We start from the raw sequence: 21,367 nt of genomic DNA on the forward strand, positions 1-21,367 counted from the left end.
ACAAGATCTACCTGCAATAAACAAACAATGTCTTAATGGCACACAACACAACATGCCTTCTTCCTCGATAGCATGATGAGATAGACAGCTACTCACGCCGCCTTAATGGCACTGGTTGGAATGTTTGTGAATCATTGCTTTCTTCCATAATGCCTACTAGCAGCGAAAAAGAAGAGAAGATAGTGGAATGTTTTGTAAGCAATATATCAATTTGCGTTAGCAAGCGTATACGTTTACTACGATTTAATCAGGATGCATATAACAACGGATACCAATAAGGTTAAGCAAGTCAAAACAACGATTTAATGAATGACGATATCAAAGCAAGTGTGGTTTGATGTTTGCTTATACTGAGCATCGAGTTGTCGCTTACCATGCCAATTGTAATACACATGTCGTACATGTGTGTTGACGATAATGCTCTCATTACATCCACTAGGCTCAAAAGCGAGTCCAATAGAAGTCGATGAGAGAGCAGCGACATGCCTGTGAAAATCGCCCCCCCCCCCCCCCACATGCAAGTAACGATGTGTTTCTGCACGCACACGTTTTCAAAGTCTGTGTACAAATATCTTAGAAATACATATTACATAACATATAATATCTTACAAATCGATATACATATCGATTTGTAAGATATTGAAAATCGATACGACAGTTCAGCATAATAACTTACAACTCGACAATCAAAACCATACTATCTAAAAGGTCGATAAATATATCGCACAATAAATTCCAAATCGATAAGAAAGAAATTGAGCATAATAGCAAACAAATCGATACAATGCATATAATGAGTTAATGTAGGATACCTGATGGGGTAGAGGCCCTTCCTAGCATTTGTAAACAAACATTCTTGTCAACAGGTCCCAGCGTCTTACAAATATCGATAAGTTTCTAACCATCGTAAGAACATGATCTACCTGCAATAACCAAACAATGCCTTAATAGCACACCAGACGACATGCCTTCTTCATCGATAGCAGGATGAGATGAAAAGCTACTCACGCTGCCTTAATGGCACTGGTTGGAATATTTGTGTATCATTGCTTTCTTCCATGATGCCTAACGACAGCAAAAATGAAGAGAAGACACAAGAATGCTTTGTAACACAAGGCAGGCACGAGAAGGCGACAATGTGTTGTAAAACAAGATAAAAAACAAGGCGGAAAACTCGACTGGAGACGAAGGCAAAGTTTGGGTTGATAATGGGAGCTACTGTTACAGCAGATGGCGCAGGAGTTTAATGAATAGGGAACGTCTCCACTTTAAATAGTTAACATCAAACTTTCTGGATGGAGGACTTTTTTGTCCGTTTCTCAAACCGGAGTTTCAGAACTCTTGAATGAAGGATATTTTTGTCATTTCCTCGAACTTTCTGGATGGAGGACTTTTTTGTTCTTTTCTCGAACGGTCGTTTCACAACTTTTGAATGGAGGATATTTTTGTCATTTCCTCGAACCGTCATTTCAGGGCAAGAAAAGCAAGTAAGGGTGATTAAGTCTTTGCAACAGCACCAGAGTCCGATGCAAAGGTATGTCAACATACACGGGCATACGAGCCCCATGTGCATGAATACGTGGCGCTCATTCGACCCCCCGAACACAGACGTGGGATTCAGTGAATCATCGGGGGCGAACATACACCACCCTCCCTCCAATTTTAGAGGGGCCTCTATTGGAGGTATCGCCCAGAAACTGCCCCGACCCAAACCCAAAGGGCCCAGGCACAAAGTGTGTCTAGGCGCCCCCACCCGTCTCCCTCTCTCGACTCTCTGCGCTGCTATCCCCCCAACTCCGACCGAGTACCGACCCCACTGAATTTTTACAAAAGAATCATTTCTAAGGGTCTCGAATACCACACATTGCCTTAAAAGTAGAAACTTCATGTCAAAGTACATTCTACCTCTTGTCATATCATCTTTTACATCACTTTCATAATTATTGTTTCTCATAACTTGATTTTCTCTTTACTATATAGTTACTTTAGTTACTTTTCTCTCTCTCACACATACGATTTGAATCTCCATTCATAACTTTGACTCCTTTACTATTTTCCTAAAGAAACTATGAACTCCTTCAATCGAATTCCTTCAAAACCTTGTTCCTCAAACCAAAACTTCTATGAATAACAACACATTCTTTATGTCTTTCATTTTGTCACCTTTCAAGTACACATTAATAATCAAACTTTGTCCTATCCTCCTCCATGCATACCCATGAGTACTACCTTCTTTAAATATAAGTATTATGACACTCCTTCATCTCATAACATCCTTTCATCACCTTTTGTCCTCTTGTGAAAACCCCTCATACGTATAACAATCTTCTACACTTCAACCCATGCACTATATTTTAATAACACCCACTTGTTTCTCTCTCTCTCTCTCTCTCTCTCTCTATATATATATATATATATATATATCTTCACGAGTTTCTCATTGTTTCTCTCAAAACAACTTTATGTCTAATCAAAATATCTTCGTCTTTCCATCATTATCACTCCTCTCTCTCACGATAGGCTAGCCGATCTTCAACAAAATAGTATATTCCTCATATTCAAATGATATATCTCTTTCTTTGTCCTTTCAATATACTAAAACTTGGGTCAAAATTTGATTATTTATCCATCGATCTTTTTGTTGCTACATTTCACGTAAAATATACAACTTATCATCTACTATTTTTGTTGCTAATTTTTTTTTTTACTATATCATCTACTATATCATAGCCTATGTTCAATCAATTATCGTCTTTAGCAATCATGACCTTTTTCATATTGTATATCTTTCTCAATCAAGACTCATTAAAAACTTCCTCAAGAAAAACTTCATCTTATGTCACTCACACATCTCTATTTGTCTTATTCCAAACACATTCTTCACGTATACTCTCCATAAAGTAAAAAGTCTCATATAAAAGAATAATTCAAAACCATGTCCTCCTTGACTTCTTCTCAAATATAATACACTATCCTCCAATCTTGATTTGATTTGTCATTCACAAGCCTCTTAACTTACTACTCACGGATTTCCTTATTTGGCTAAAATCTAAAAATCACTCACTTCCAATGTCATTCAAAACATATCTAAACTATTGTCATTCTTTCTATTTAATCAATTGGTTCATCTCTCACCATTCCATTCGAAATTCTCTATCCTCATACAAACTCTCTCTCGTTTCAAGCTCCATTCTCTCCTAGTGCTTTATTTTGATAATGGCTTCCTCCTCCACCAATGTGATCACCTCCGCAGATCTACGTTACCTAGACCTTGTTCAACACTTTCAGTACATTAGCACCTTGCCAATTCAAACTGGCAAACTAGTAAACTTCGACTCCTTCATATCCCTTGACCTCCATACCTCTCTTCAAGATTTTGTTCCCATCTTAGGAACGACTAACTCCATGACCTACTATCCTCATCTCATCAAAATTTTCTATACCAACCTCTCTGTAGACCGTGACCACACCACCATTACATCCATGGTACATGGAAAACTCATCTCCTTCAATATCTCTCAACTAGGCTGCATTTTAAACCTGTCTTTCTATGGCATTGAGCTTCCTAACATAGTTCTGATAGATCGAAATGTGTTTAAGAAAGTCCTTCTCTCCACTCGCTGCACCCATTTCCCATGGCATACGAGCAATCTGAAACCTCATGCTCTAATGCTCTCACACATCCTCTCATCCAACGTCTTCCCAAAGCTTCCTTCCAAGGGTTTCGTGGCAAACGAAATCTCACTTCTCCTATATGCAATCTTCTGCAACTTTCCCATCAACTGGTTCAGTATCATTTTCAATAACATGATCAATTTTCGGACCTTCCACTCTCTTCCTTTCGGGTACTTCATCACCCATATTCTTCAGCACTTCCAAGTACCTTTCCACCAAGACATCGTTCACCGGTCTGTTCATGCATTCGATGACTCATACCTCCCTGAGGAAGGGTCCCCTCGAGACCACTCTGACGATGAGAGCACCAGTGAAGCCGATCCCCCAGCAAGCTCTAACCACGACATCTTCTCTACCCTCGTCGACATCCAAAATACACAGGCTCTACTTCTCAGGAATCAAGCCTCTCTTCAACAGGCCTTTGACTCCTTGCCAATGGGCCGCCGCCGCAAGCTCAATCCCACTGACTCTGACTAAAACTCTTTGTCTGTAATAAACTCAATTTCTTGATATGTAATAACTTTTAATTACTTTTGGACTGTAATATTTGGTCTGTAATAACTCTCGTACTCTGATCCCTTCCTTTTTGTCCATGACAAAGGGGGAGAAAACCTGTCTCCATTATTGGAGAAATACTCTCTTTAAAACATTTTTCAATTTTTTATCATATTATTATTTCTATATATAATGTCTTTTTGACAGGGGAAGCATATTTTGTCATCATCAAAAAGGGGGAGAATGTTGAGAAATTCGGTTTTGATGTCACATAATATGATACACTGTCTCATTTGATTTTATATGATATGATAATATGTCATCTTGAAAAATGTTATATTATGACTGAATATGTTGAGTTTTACAATGCAAGTTCCTGAAGGTTCTGTTACATATGACTCTAAAGAAGAAAAAAGTCTCCATCTTGAGGTAGCCGATTTCTTCATTTGAACTTTAGGAATGCATGGCTCATCAAGCTCTTTCTTCAAGGAGTATGATTGCACCATAGTTGTACTTGAACAGGAAGTCTCCATCCTTATTGGGTGAGATATCCTTGCATCAAATACTCGTTAGATTTATGGCAAAACATATTCAGTCATAATATAGCATTTTTCAAGAGGACATATTATCATATCATATAAAATCAAATGAGACAGTGTATCATATTATGTGACATCAAAACCGAATTTCTCAACATTCTCCCCCTTTTTGATGATGACAAAATATGCTCCCCCTGTCAAAAAGACATTATGTATAGAAATAATAATATGATAAAAAATTGAAAAATGTTTTAAAGAGAGTATTTCTCCAATAATGGAGACAGGTTTTCTCCCCCTTTGTCATGGACAAAAAGGAAGGGATCAGAGTACGAGAGTTATTACAGACCAAAAGTAATTAAAAGTTATTACATATCAAGAAATTGAGTTTATTACAGACAAAGAGTTTTAGTCAGAGTCAGTGGGATTGAGCTTGCGGCGGCGGCCCATTGGCAAGGAGTCAAAGGCCTGTTGAAGAGAGGCTTGATTCCTGAGAAGTAGAGCCTGTGTATTTTGGATGTCGACGAGGGTAGAGAAGATGTCGTGGTTAGAGCTTGCTGGGGGATCGGCTTCACTGGTGCTCTCATCGTCAGAGTGGTCTCGAGGGGACCCTTCCTCAGGGAGGTATGAGTCATCGAATGCATGAACAGACCAGTGAACGATGTCTTGGTGGAAAGGCACTTGGAAGTGCTGAAGAATATGGGTGATGAAGTACCCGAAAGGAAGAGAGTGGAAGGTCCGAAAATTGATCATGTTATTGAAAATGATACTGGACCAGTTGATGGGAAAGTTGCAGAAGATTGCATATAGGAGAAGTGAGATTTCGTTTGCCACAAAACCCTTGGAAGGAAGCTTTGGGAAGACGTTGGATGAGAGGATGTGTGAGAGCATTAGAGCATGAGGTTTCAGATTGCTCGTATGCCATGGGAAATGGGTGCAGCGAGTGGAGAGAAGGACTTTCTTAAACACATTTCGATCTATCAGAACTATGTTAGGAAGCTCAATGCCATAGGAAGACAGGTTTAGAATGCAGCCTAGTTGAGAGATATTGAAGGAGATGAGTTTTCCATGTACCATGGATATAATGGTGGTGTGGTCACGGTCTACAGAGAGGTTGGTATAGAAAATTTTGATGAGATGAGGATAGTAGGTCATGGAGTTAGTCGTTCCTAAGATGGGAACAAAATCTTGAAGAGAGGTATGGAGGTCAAGGGATGTGAAGGAGTCGAAGTTTACTAGTTTGCCAGTTTGAATTGGCAAGGTGCTAATGTACTGAAAGTGTTGAACAAGGTCTGGGTAACGTAGATCTGCGGAGGTGATCACATTGGTGGAGAAGGAAGCCATTATCAAAATAAAGCACTAGGAGAGAATAGAGCTTGAAACGAGAGAGAGTTTGTATGAGGATAGAGAATTTCGAATGGAATGGTGAGAGATGAACCAATTGATTAAATAGAAAGAATGACAATAGTTTAGATATGTTTTGAATGACATTGGAAGTGAGTGATTTTTAGATTTTAGCCAAATAAGGAAATCCGTGAGTAGTAAGTTAAGAGGCTTGTGAATGACAAATCAAATCAAGATTGGAGGATAGTGTATTATATTTGAGAAGAAGTCAAGGAGGACATGGTTTTGAATTATTCCTTTATATGAGAGTTTTTACTTTATGGAGAGTATACGTGAAGAATGTGTTTGGAATAAGACAAATAGAGATGTGTGAGTGACATAAGATGAAGTTTTTCTTGAGGAAGTTTTTAATGAGTCTTGATTGGAGAGAAAGATATACAATATGAAAAAGGTCATGATTGCTAAAGACGATAATTGATTGAACATAGGCTATGGTATAGTAGATGATATAGTAAAAAAAAAAAATAGCAACAAAAATAGTAGATGATAAGTTGTATATTTTACGTGAAATGTAGCAACAAAAAGATCGATGGATAAATAATCAATTTTTGACCCAAGTTTTAGTATATTGAAAGGACAAAGAAAGAGATATATCATTTGAATATGAGGAATATACTATTTTGTTGAAGATCGGCTAGCCTATCGTGAGAGAGAGGAGTGATAATGATGGAAAGACGAAGATATTTTGATTAGACATAAAGTTGTTTTGAGAGAAACAATGAGAAACTCGTGAAGAGAGATAGAGAGAGAGAGAGAGAAACAAGTGTGTGTTATTAAAATATAGTGCATGGGTTGAAGTGTAGAAGATTGTTATACGTATGAGGGGTTTTCACAAGAGGACAAAAGGTGATGAAAGGATGTTATAAGATGAAGGAGTGTCATAATACTTATATTTAAAGAAGGTAGTACTCATGGGTATGCGTGGAGGAGGATAGGACAAAGTGTGATTATTAATGTGTACTTGAAAGGTGACAAAATGAAAGACATAAAGAATGCGTTGTTATTCATAGAAGTTTTGGTTTGAGGAACAAGGTTTTGAAGGAATTCGATTGAAGGAGTTCATAGTTTCTTTAGGAAAATAGTAAAGGAGTCAAAGTTATGAATGGAGATTCAAATCGTATGTGTGAGAGAGAGAAAAGTAACTAAAGTAACTATATAGTAAAGAGAAAATCAAGTTATGAGAAACAATAATTATGAAAGTGATGTAAAAGATGATATGACAAGAGGTAGAATGTACTTTGACATGAAGTTTCTACTTTTAAGGCAATGTGTGGTATTCGAGACCCTTAGAAATGATTCTTTTGTAAAAATAAAATAATAAAAAAATTTGAAAAATGAAGACACGAAAATTTTTAAAGTTCTTTTATTATCCTTACTAAGATGAATTTAGTAAATATTATGAACTCGAGTGAACTCAATATTTTAGTTTTATCATTCAATTTACATATACCTAGTTCTCTTCTTATTCTTATAAAATCTTTATTTTTTAAAGGTTTAGTAAAGATGTCTGCTAGTTGTTTATCTGTGGGTATAAATTATAGTTTAATTATATTATTTAAGACTTGTTCTCTTAGAAAGTGATGTCTTATTTGAATGTGTTTAGTTCGAGAATGTAAAACAGGATTTTTGGAAAGGTTTATAGCACTTGTGTTATCACATAAAATAGTTGTATTTTCGAATTTTAAACCAAAATCTTTCAAAGTTTGTTTCATCCAGATGACTTGTGTACAGGCTAGGCTAGCAGCAATGTATTCGGCTTCAGTAGTTGATAAGGATACACAGTTTTGTTTCTTACTGAACCTTTTATGAAAAAGATATTTTGTCATGTAATAATTGTACCTTACACTATATACAAGACAACATGAAAAAAGGAATGTAGGAAAAAGACAAAAACATAAAATCGGCTACATGAAGAAAACAAATATAATATGTTTTTGAAAAGACTCTAGTTTCCCTCTTTATAGAAATATTTTTAATATAAGAAGAAGACAAAAACATAAAATCGACTACAAAAGAAAAACAAATAAAATATGTTTTTAAAAGACTTTAGTTACCTTCTTTAAAGAAATGTTTTTTTAAGAAGAAGACAAAAATATAAATCGGCTACACAAAAGAAAAACAAATAAAATATGTTTTTGAAAGGACTCTAGTTACTTTTTCATAACCATAGAATGTCGACTTGAAGTCATCATTCTCTTTACAAAGCATTAAATGCCTCCTGTAACAAATCCCTGTTAATATCCTTCTCAAAGAATGTCGACCTTCTTTTGGTCCTCATTCTCTCTGGAGACTTTGAAATACACAACATAAAGAAAACACTTGACATGACTATATACAAATAAATATCTCAAAGCACTCATTGTACTTACACTCATTTAAAGCAAAGAAGTACTAATATACCTCAAATCATTAATTAGAATAAAGACAAAACTACAACCCAACGTTCAATGTACTATTGTAAGAAATAGACTTTTTACATAAAATATGTATTACCTAAAATATTACAACGACTAGTGTACCCTCTATTCTACTTTTATGGAAAAAGGCATTCTCGAATTTATCTAAAAGATATTTTTGAAATGACATAACATTTCACATTTCAAAAAGTTACAATTCCAAAAATGTAACGACTACTTTTTAAAAAGCTATATAAACACACTCAAATAAACTATTCAACAATGGAATGGAATAGACGTGTGAGCTTACAACGAGAAAAATTTCTATTCGATATTTGAAAAGAGAGCCTTGAAAAAGAAAGAGAAAAAGGAAAGAAAGAAAAGAGAAAAAGTCAAGTCCAGCTCTTTGACAAAGAGTATCCTCTGAGTGACAAACAGAACATTCTGAGAATCCTTCATTCGTGCATTCATATCATTCTGAAGGTTCTATAGGAAGTATTGTAACTCTGTTATTCACTGTTTTCCTTCTTTATTGAAAGAAGTAGACCTCTGTGAAAGAGGGTGTTGCCCTTCTCTGTTGAGAGAAGAAGACCTCTTGGGAAGAGGGTGTGCCTCTTCTCTGTTGAGAGAAGAAGACCTCTGAGGAAGAGGGTGTTGTACTATTTATCCGGTGATTCGGATGTTATAGTGGAAAGCTCAAGTGGTTTGCTTGGGGACTGGATGTAGGTCTGGATACTGACCGAACCAGTATAAATTCTGTGTTTTATGTGTTGTGCCTTATTGCTTAATTGTTTTAACTTATCGATCATTATCATATTTCACTATTCACCCCCCCTCCTTTAGTGGAATTTCATTTGGTATCAGAGCAGGTTTGCTGGTTTCGACGTAACAAGTCTTCTAGCACAAATGGCATCTACTTCCTATGCTCGTGATATTGAAAGTCAACACGCATCTTGTCCTCCTTTCTTCAATGGCTCCAACTATGGAGGACGAGATGCGTGTTGACCTTAGATTGATTGATGAAAACTCCATCCATCCGTAGACTATAGCTTATGGTCTGATGAAGAAAAGAAAATAGCAAACCTAAATGCAAAGGCTATGAATGCCTTATATTGTGCCATTGATCAAAACGAATTAATAGAATATCTCTATATGTGAATCTCCATATGATATTTGGCATTCTTTGGAAGTTATTCATGAAGGAACCAACAAAGTGAAAGAAGCCAAAATTTCATCTCTTGTTAGAAAATATGAGTTGTTCAAAATGAACAAAGATGAACCCATCACAGAGATGTTTACCAGATTCACCAACGATCTGAAATCTCTGGGTGTAACATATTCCCAGACTGAAAAGGTGAAGAAAATCTTAAGATCTCTCACAACTGATTGGGAGAAAAAGACTACTGTTATTGAAGAAGCTCAAGATTTATCTAAGCTTACTTTGGACGACTTAATAGGCAATCTTATGGCCTATGAAGTCCACATGAAAGAAATAAGGGAAGAAGAGCAACCAGTAAAGAAAACTCTAGCTTTCCCAGCCCTATCTGAGATTGAAGACTCAGATAAAGAATCAGAAATTGCGCTACTTACCAGAAAATTCCAGCGCTTCATGAGAAGGAACCGGCTTCCAAACAGGCACAAGGAAAGAAAAGATCCTAAAGAAGATCCCATGTGCTTTCAGTGTAATAAGCCAGGCTACTTAAAACGTGACTGTCCCCTTCTCAAAAGAAAGTCCAAGACTGAGGAACCAAAGAAGAGGTTCTTCAAGAAAAAGGCTCTGCATGCTCAATGGGATGATTCAGAACCATCCACTAGTGAAGAGTCAAGTGATGATGAAGCCGAAACTGCAAATATGTGCTTCATGGCAAACGAAAGTTCGGTAAGTGAAATCTCTGATTTTTCCTTTGAAGAACTTTTAGATGCTTTTCAAGAACTATAGCTTATGGTCTGATGAAGAAAAGAAAATGGCAAACCTAAATGCAAGTTCCTGAAGGTTCTGTTACATATGACTCTAAAGAAGAAAAAATTCTTCATCTTGAGGTAGCCGATTTCTTCATTTGAACTTTAGGAATGCATGGCTCATCAAGCTTTTTCTTCAAGGGGTATGATTGCACCATAGTTGTACTTGAACAGGAAGTCTCCATCCTTATTGGGTGAGATATCCTTGCATCAAATACTCGTTAGATTTATGGCAAAACATATTCAGTCATAATATAACATTTTTCAAGAGAACATATTATCATATCATATAAAATCAAATGAGACAGTGTATCATATTATGTGACATCAAAACCGAATTTCTCAACATCACTAGAGGGGGGGTGAATAGTGAAATATGATAATGATCGATAAGTTAAAACAATTAAGCAATAAGGCACAACACATAAAACACAGAATTTATACTGGTTCGGTCAGTATCCAGACCTACATCCAGTCCCCAAGCAAACCACTTGAGCTTTTCACTATAACATCCGAGTCACCGGATAAATAGTACAACACCCTCTTCCTCAGAGGTCTTCTTCTCTCAACAGAGAAGGGGCACACCCTCTTCCCAAGAGGTCTTCTTCTCTCAACAGAGAAGGGCAACACCCTCTTTCACAGAGGTCTACTTCTTTCAATAAAGAAGGAAAACAGTGAATAACAGAGTTACAATACTTCCTATAGAACCTTCAGAATGATATGAATGCACGAATGAAGGATTCTCAGAATGTTCTGTTTGTCACTCAGAGGATACTCTTTGTCAAAGAGCTGGACTTGACTTTTTCTCTTTTCTTTCTTTCCTTTTTCTCTTTCTTTTTCAAGGCTCTCTTTTTAAATATCGAATAGAAATTTTTCTCGTTGTAAGCTCACACGTCTATTCCATTCCATTGTTAAATAGTTTATTTGAGTGTGTTTATATAGCTTTTTAAAAAGTAGTCGTTACATTTTTGGAATTGTAACTTTTTGAAATGTGAAATGTTATGTCATTTCAAAAATATCTTTTAGATAAATTCGAGAATGCCTTTTTCCATAAAAGTAGAATAGAGGGTACACTAGTCGTTGTAATATTTTAGGTAATACATATTTTATATAAAAAGTCTATTTCTTACAATAGTACATTGAACGTTGGGTTGTAGTTTTGTCTTTATTCTAATTAATGATTTGAGGTACATTAGTACTTCTTTGCTTTAAATGAGTGTAAGTACAATGAGTGCTTTGAGATATTTATTTGTACATAGTCATGTCAAGTGTTTTCTTTATGTTGTGTATTTCAAAGTCTCCAGAGAGAATGAGGACCAAAAGAAGGTCGACATTCTTTGAGAAGGATATTAACAGGGATTTGTTACAGGAGGCATTTAATGCTTTGTAAAACTCAACATCTATGGCACATGAGAATGGGTCATGTCAATTCTAAATATATGTCTAAATTAGCTAAAGATAAGCTAGTACGTGGGTTACCCAAAATTTCTTTTAAAAAGGATTATTTTTGTGATGCATGTCAATTAGGAAAACTATCAAAATCATCTTTCAAATCTAAAAATGTTATTTCAAGTAAAAGACCTTTAGAGCTTTCTCCACCTGGATCTGTTTGGTCCTTCTAGGTTAGCTAGCCTCAATCATAATCGATATGCTTTTGTCATTGTAGATGATTACTCAAGATTTACTTTGGTAATATTTTTGAAAAACAAAAGTGACACGTTTTGTCAATTTAAAATCTTATGTAAAAAATTACAAAACGAAAAATCTTGTTCTATTGCTAAAATTCGTAGTGACCATGGAGGAGAATTTGAAAATGAACTTTTTGAAAATTTTTGTAACTTGCATGGTATTTCTCATAACTTTGCCTTTCCTAGAGCTGCACCTCAAAATGGTGTAGTAGAAAGAAAGAATAGAACCCTTCAGGAATCTGCCAGGACTATGCTCCAACACAATAATCTTGCAAAATCTTTTTGGGCAGAAGCTGTTAATACTGCATGCTACATAACAAATAGAGTTCTCATTAGACCCTTATTAAATAAAACTCCCTATGAACTATTCTATGATAGAACTCCAATAATAGACTATTTCAAAGTCTTTGGATGTAAATGCTTTATCCTAAACACAAAAGATGGCCTGGATAAGTTTGATGCTAAATCTGTTGAAGGCATATTCTTAGGATATTCAAGTCATAGTAAAGCATACAGAGTTTTCAATAAGAGTCATAATACTATTGAAGAATCTATGCATGTTAGTTTTTGTGAATCTATTGATCAATCTGTTCTTATACAAACTAATGATGATGATGTTGAAAGTACAGATTTATTTTTAGATAACACAGCTAAGTCTAATGAAGATGATCATCAAAGAACCTTTGTCGATATCAAAGATCATCCTCAAAAGCAGATTTTGGGAGAACTAACAAAGGGGGTTCAAACTAGAGCTCAGCTAGAACGGATTGCAAACATGACATTCATTTCTCAACTTGAACCAAAGAAGATTGATGAAGCCATCATTGATGAGTTCTGGATGCTAGCCATGACTGAAGAACTGAATCAATTCCAAAGAAATGATGTTTGGGATCTTGTACCTAGACCAAAGGATCATCCAATCATTGGGACAAGATGGATCTTCAGAAACAAGCTAGACGAAACAGGTAATGTTTTAAGAAACAAGGTCAGACTAGTAGCTCAAGGATACAACCAGGAGGAAGGTATTGATTTTGATGAAACATTTGCTCCTGTTGCTAGACTTGAATCTATTAGAATGCTCTTAGCATATGCAAGCTATATGGATTTCAAATTATATCAAATGGATGTTAAAAGTGCTTTCTTAAATGGTTTTATAAATGAAGAAGTCTATGTAAAACAACCTCCAGGATTTGAAAATGAACAATACCCAGATCATGTTTTTAAACTCAAACGTGCTTTGTATGGTTTAAAACAAGCACCTCGTGCTTGGTATGATAGGCTTAAAACTTTTTTATTAAAAACTGGTTTTTCTGTTGGCAAAGCAGATTCTATATTATTTGTTAAAGTAGTGAATAATCATACCCTAATTGTTCAAATATATGTCGACGACATCATCTTTGGATCTTCTAACAGCACTCTGTGTGAAGATTTTTCTAAGTCCATGCAGAAAGAATTTGAAATGAGCATGATGGGAGAACTCACCTACTTTCTTGGACTGCATATCAAGCAAACCAAGGATGGAGTTTTCATCAATCAATCTAAGTATGCTCGTGAACTTCTGAAGAGGTTCAACATGAACTCAAATGCCATGTTTGCAATCCGTTCTAGCTGAGCTCTAGTTTGAACCCCCTTTGTTAGTTCTCCCAAAATCTGCTTTTGAGGATGATCTTTGATATCGACAAAGGTTCTTTGATGATCATCTTCATTAGACTTAGCTGTGTTATCTAAAAATAAATCTGTACTTTCAACATCATCATCATTAGTTTGTATAAGAACAGATTGATCAATAGATTCACAAAAACTAACATGCATAGATTCTTCAATAGTATTATGACTCTTATTGAAAACTCTGTATGCTTTACTATGACTTGAATATCCTAAGAATATGCCTTCAACAGATTTAGCATCAAACTTATCCAGGCCATCTTTTGTGTTTAGGATAAAGCATTTACATCCAAAGACTTTAAAATAGTCTATTCTTGGAGTTCTGTCATAGAATAGTTCATAGGGAGTTTTATTTAATAAGGGTCTAATGAGAACTCTATTTGTTATGTAGCATGCAGTATTAACAGCTTCTGCCCAAAAAGATTTTGCAAGATTATTGTGTTGGAGCATAGTCCTGGCAGATTCCTGAAGGGTTCTATTCTTTCTTTCTACTACACCATTTTGAGGTGCAGCTCTAGGAAAGGCAAAGTTATGAGAAATACCATGCAAGTTACAAAAATTTTCAAAAAGTTCATTTTCAAATTCTCCTCCATGGTCACTATGAATTTTAGCAATAGAACAAGATTTTTCGTTTTGTAATTTTTTACATAAGATTTCAAATTGACAAAACGTGTCACTTTTGTTTTTCAAAAATATTACCAAAGTAAATCTTGAGTAATCATCTACAATGACAAAAGCATATCTATTATGATTGAGGCTAGCTACCCTAGAAGGACCAAACAGATCCAGGTGGAGAAGCTCTAAAGGTCTTTTACTTGAAATGACATTTTTAGATTTGAAAGATGATTTTGACAGTTTTCCTAATTGACATGCATCACAAAAATAATCCTTTTTAAAAGAAATTTTGGGTAACCCACGTACTAACTTATCTTTAGCTAATTTAGACATGTATTTAGAATTGACATGACCCATTCTCATGTGCCATAGATGTTGAGTGTCATTATTAGCTATGAGGCAGTGTTCTGTGATGTTTTCTAGGTATAGTTCATATATGTTATTCTTTCTAATACCTTTTAAGATGATGTTTTCATTGGTGTCTGCTATGAGACATGCATCATGATTAAATCTAACATTATAACCTGTGTCACACATTTGACTGATACTTAGTAGGTTATGTTTTAAGCCTTTAACAAGGAGAACGTCTTTGATAAGAGGTTTATCTATGTTACCAATATTTCCAATACCAATTATCAAACCTTTGTTGTTATCTCCAAAGGTGACGGTTCCTCCTTCTTTATGATGAAGAACAACAAAAAGGTCTGGATGTCCTGTCATGTGCTTTGAACATCCACTATCTACTATCCATCTGTTCTTCTTCTTTTGAGCCTGCAAAACATTAAGTAAATCTCCTTTTTGGTACCCAATCGGGTCCTTTTTTGTTAGACTTTGGAACCCATATCCATTTGGATTTGGGTTTGTCTATATCTTTAGAGGAGTTAAAAAGATTATCATTATAATACTCCTTATTTGGTTCAGATGAACTTTTCACAAACGTGGTCTTTTGATTCATACAAGAAGGTTTTTTGAAATGAGAGTAGCCAATACCATTCTTGTAAAAACAGACCTTCTAAGAGGATAAGAGTTTATCCAAGTTCTCTTTACCTTTAGTAAACTTGAAAACCGTTTTCATGAGGTTCTCAGTTTTACTTTTTAGCTCTGAAATTTCTACTTGCATATTTTTAGTTTTGGAGCTAGTAGAAGAAATTTCAGACATAAGCATAAGACTTTCCTTTTTCAACTCAGAATTTTCACTGTTGAGTTTTTCATTCTTTTGGGAAAGCTTTAAATTTTCAGATTTTAAATCTTTATTTTTGAAACTTAATTTTCTAGATTCTTCAAATAGTTCTTGAAAAGCATCTAGAAGTTCTTCAAAGGAAAAATCAGAGATTTCACTTACCGAACTTTCGTTTGCCATGAAGCACATATTTGCAGTTTCGGTTTCATCATCACTTGACTCTTCACTAGTGGATGGTTCTGAATCATCCCATTGAGCATGCAGAGCCTTTTTCTTGAAGAACCTCTTCTTTGGTTCCTCAGTCTTGGACTTTCTTTTGAGAAGGGGACAGTCACGTTTTAAGTGGCCTGACTTATTACACTGAAAGCACATGGGATCTTCTTTAGGATCTTTTCTTTCCTTGTGCCTGTTTGGAAGTCGGTTCCTTCTCATGAAGCGCTGGAATTTTCTGGTAAGTAGCGCAATTTCTGATTCTTTATCTGAGTCTTCAATCTCAGATAGGGCTGGGAAAGCTAGAGTTTTCTTTACTGGTTGCTCTTCTTCCCTTCTTTCTTTCATGTGGACTTCATAGGCCATAAGATTGCCTATTAAGTCGTCCAAAGTAAGCTTAGATAAATCTTGAGCTTCTTCAATAGCAGTAATCTTTTTCTCCCAATCAGTTGTGAGAGATCTCAAGATTTTCTTCACATTTTCAGTCTGGGAATATGTTACACCCAGAGATTTCAGATCGTTGGTGAATCTGGTAAACATCTCTGTGATGGGTTCATCTTTGTTCATTTTGAACAACTCATATTTTCTAACAAGAGATGAAATTTTGGCTTCTTTCACTTTGTTGGTTCCTTCATGAATAACTTCCAAAGAATGCCAAATATCATATGCAGATTCACATATAGATATTCTATTGAATTCGTTTTGATCAATGACACAATATAAGGCATTCATAGCCTTTGCATTTAGGTTTGCCATTTTCTTTTCTGGTCCACGAAGCGCCATGCCGCCACCAGGCCCACCCACCACCTCCGAAGGGCAGTCGGGGCAGGTTCTCTTTCTCTCTCTCTCTCTCTCTCTCTCTCTCTCTCTCTATATATATATATATATATATATATATATATATATATATATAGTTGTATGTTGGTGGTGAGAACATTTTTAAACTGAGAAGAAAGGGTGCATGTATTCATTTATTCCGGCTGTGTTATGAAAAATTTGGGATGGAGGCTAGCAAAGATGAGGTGAACCATGAATGCTAATTAAGAAATGGGATCAAGCATCAGGATGACAGCAAGGGGTGAAATACACCTATATTGTTCATGATTTTCATAAATTTCTATGATTTTTTTATATTTTCTTGTTTTCCTAATTTCTTACATGGGATGATCTGTTTTGCGGACAAAAGTTTTATGTCTTGCCTGTATATATTTTTTATGTGGGAACACTTCCAGTATCTGTAATAGGTTTTTTTCTTCAAATGCTTGCACTTGTGTATTTCCTCTCTCTTGCCCGTCTGCAAGGACGGGCCATTTTCTAGTCACTTTAAAGCAAATTGAAGTAATCAGGACATGCTTATTATATTTATATTCCTTCACAAGGATGCAACCAGTTGATCTCACTGCCCTGCTCAAATTGCCATCTTCATGCAGGATGCAGGCTTTTGAAAAACTTTTTTCCTGATGTGTTTTGTTTTGGACAGCAAGCCACAGGATTCTGGCCCCCTCTTTGATTGATTGAATTCAAATCTAACATAAAACATTATTTTTTACATTGTGAGCTCTCTTTCTCAGGAGAGCAGCCCAGAGGTTTATTTTTCAAAACATTGTCTCCAACTCTTCTGAAAGAGAACAGAACATTACAACGCACCATGTGAGGATTTGTGTACTTCACTTGCTAACTTGCTTCTTCCTGATGTGTTGTTAAAGGAAAATTTGTTCATAATGCTTTTCATAACCGTGTCTTTTTTTCAATCCAATTTCATCCCTGATCATCAAACTAATTAGAGCTCCATACATGAGCTAACTGCGGCAGCTCCATCAAAAATTCGGTCTAATCACTACATATCTTTATCCAGCCATTCGCAAAACAGGATCAACTTGCATTCATGGAATACTCACTAAAATAGGGTCTTGGTGCTTGCATGATAGCTCAATATAGGACTCAAAACCAATGGCAATAATTTACTTTCTAAATAAATCTTGAGAAAATATTAGCATTTTAAAATGAATTAAATTCATTTTCTTGGAATAACATCGAAAAGTATATTAACAGTGCATATAAAAAGCAATGATATGGACAAGAATAATGCTTCATTAAAAAATTTTGCATAACATTGTGATCAGAAATATTTTTAAAATGTTTTTGCATAACATTGTGAAAGTGAAGATAGGCGTACAGTCTCTGGAGGCTGGAGGCACTTGAAGTTATCACAACATTCTGCAGATGGTGTATCTTCCATTCTTCAGGCTCTAGTGAGAATTTATCCTAGAGAGACTAGAACTATCCTGCAAGAAAGGATCCTTCAACAATCCCCATCTCCTCCCTCCAATTAACACAATAATTATGTGCAGGCATTGCAATTGCTAGGAGATGGTACATATGAATTCCCCTTCCCCTAGCAATGAGGAAAAGACCTCCAATCAACAAAACCTGAATGAATCTTCTAAAAAAGTAACTAGGTTTGGTAACCCTTTGCTTCTAATTGGACCTTCCAAATTATCAAAAGACCCGTGAGGGCTGTGGGAGGTTGGAGTTAAATTCTTCAGAGAACAGTATGTTCTCTATCTTGAAATAAATATTAGAAGTCCTTGTTCTTTTATCTTTCACTTGATGAAGAATATCTTCAAAATATTGAAAATCTTGTCTTATCTATTGTGATTGCAGTATGGCATGTATTAGTGTCCATCATTTCATAACCACTCTTTAGTTTTAGATGATTAATATTTAATAGTGTGCAAAATTGATGTTCATCAGCTTATGTATATGGTAATTAGGGGTGGCAAAACCTGACACGACCTGCCAACCCGCCTCTTAGGCAGGTTCGGGTTTGGCTTAAACGGGTTCATGTCATAAATGGGTCGGGTTCGTGTTAGGGGTATGCCAACCCGGCTGACCCGTTTAATAAACGGGTTAGGCGGGTGGGTCAACCCGTTTACCCGAACCCGACCCGCCCGCCAACCCAACCCGCCCACTAACTCGCCAACCCATTTACCCGACCCAACCCGTTTATTAAATGGGTTAATCGGGTTGTGTCAGGTTACTCGTTTAATAAATGGGTCGGGCTCGTGTTTGCCACAGCCGACCCGTTTAATAAACGGGTTAGGTTCGTGTTGAGGTATGCTGACCCGCCAACCCGACCCGATTGCCACCCCTAATGGTAATGTGTTTTTTTTTTAATTTGATGTTCATGTTAAAAATAAAATTTTTAATCTTATGTGCCTCCATATCCAGGTTTACTAGATCTCTCATGCATGTGGTGTGCCTAACAATTGTTAAATTCATTCTAAGGAAATTATCAGGTTTTATTGTTCTTTTATTTATATTTTTATTTTTTGTTCTGTTAAAATTATTATGTCTTCTAGAAAATTTGCATCTGGACGTAAAAAATGTGAAGAATAAAAGAAAAAGAAAATTTTTGTTGCTTCTCAAGAGGGTGCTCTTGATAAGTTTGTTATTAATAAAAAAAATGTAAATTACTTTAATGATGATACTATTACCCCCACAAAGAGAAAATTTTAGAAGATGTTGAAATGAAAAGAAAGTGAGAAAATTGTCAATAATTTAGAAGAATCAAGAATAATACCTGAAGAAATTCATGAAAATATAGAGAAAGAACATGAAAAAATAAATGAAAAACTTCAAGAACATTTAGAAGGAGAACCACAAATAATAACTAATAATTCTATCAATATTTATAACCCAGGAAATTGGCCTACAATAAATATAAAATTACGAGATTATTAGTTAAAAGAAGCGCAATTAGAGAAAATAAAAGAAATTTTTCTCTTGATAAAGACTAGACATTTTTTTATGTTTCATTATTATCGAGAATTACTAAATGGAGATTGACCTACAATAAATATAAAATTATGAGATTATTAGTTGAAAGAAACCCAATTAGAGAAAATAAAAGAAAATTTTCTTTTGATAAAGACTAGACTTTTTTTTATGTTTCATTATTACCGAGAATTACTAAATGGAGAAAAACATGATAGAAAATGATTAATTTATTCGAAAGATGTTGATTAAGTGTTTTATTTTTATTGTAAGTTATTCACATTGAAACCTAATAAAATTCAATTAGCTAATGAAAAAAATAAAGATTGGAAGAACCTTAGTAAAATATTAAAAAAGTCATGAAACATCAAGTAAACATATCACTAACATAAATGTTTGGGTTGAGTTAGATAAAAGAGTATTAAAAAAAAAGATAATTGACAAAAGTATTAAAGAAGAAATTAATAGAGAAAAAGAACATTGGAAAAAAGTTTTGGTAAGGATTATTGTCATTGTTAAGACTCTTGCAAAAAATAACCTATCATTTTGTGGAAGTAATGAGAAGTTATATCAAGAAAATAATAGAATTTTTTTAAGTTTAATTGAAATGATAGCATAATTTGATCCAACAATGAAAGAACATATGAGACGTATTAAAAATAATGAAATAGAAAATCATTATCTTGAACATAACATATAAAATGAATTGATATTATTGTTAACTAATATTGTTAAAAATGTTATTTTTTCAAAAAATAAAAAAGCAAATTTTTTTTTTAATAATACTTGATTATACACTCGATGCGAGTCATCAAGAACAAATGACACTTATTTTAAGATGTATTGATGTTTCCACTATTCCAATACAAATAGAAAATATCTTTTTAAATTTTTTAGATGTTGATGACACATCTGAACAAGCTCCTTTAATGAACTAATAAATGAATAAATGGTTTTGGACATTGATATTAATAATGTAAGAAGACAAGGTTATGACAATGGATCTAATATAAAGAAAAAACATCAAGGTATGCAAAAAAAAAAATATTAGAATTAACTCCTATGACATTTTATATACCATGTGGTTGTCATAATCTTAACTTAATACTTAGTGATATGGTCAATTCTTGTTCTAAAGTAGTATTTTTTTTTTAAATCATACATGTTTTTTGCTTATTTTCTTCTTCTATAAAATGATAGAAAATTTTAAAAGACACTCTTTCATTTCTAAATATTAAACCATTATCCACAATACAATAGGAAAGTCAAGTTGGAAGTGTTAAAGCAATAGTTTAGTTACACATGACATAGAAGATTTTGAACTTTTATTAGGGATGGTTATTTGGTATGATATGTTGTTTGCCGTTAATACAATTAGTAAAAAATTGCAATATAAGGATATGCATATTGATATTGCCCTTCTTAAGTTTTTTTAAAAAATTTAGAGAAAATAAATTTGAATCATTTTTAACTTGTGTCAAAGAGATTGCAAGTAACATGAAGATAGAGACTATTTTTTGTGTAAAACATAAAATTTTTGGGAAAAACCATTTTGATGAGAATGATAGTAATGAATCTATGCAATCAGTGAAAGAATCTTTTAAAATTAATTATTTTATATTTATTGTTGATCAAGCCATCTCCTCCATTGACATTAGATTTGAACAATTTTAAAAATATGAAGATTATTTTGGTTTTATATTTGACTTAGAAAAACTAAGAACATTAGATGATGAAAGTTTAAAAACTTGTTGTGTTAAACTTGCA

This window comes from Nuphar pumila, chromosome 12, assembly GCF_984573655.1.
Source record: "Nuphar pumila chromosome 12, dmNupPumi1.hap1.1, whole genome shotgun sequence".
In the NCBI taxonomy this organism is placed as follows: Eukaryota; Viridiplantae; Streptophyta; class Magnoliopsida; order Nymphaeales; family Nymphaeaceae; genus Nuphar; species Nuphar pumila.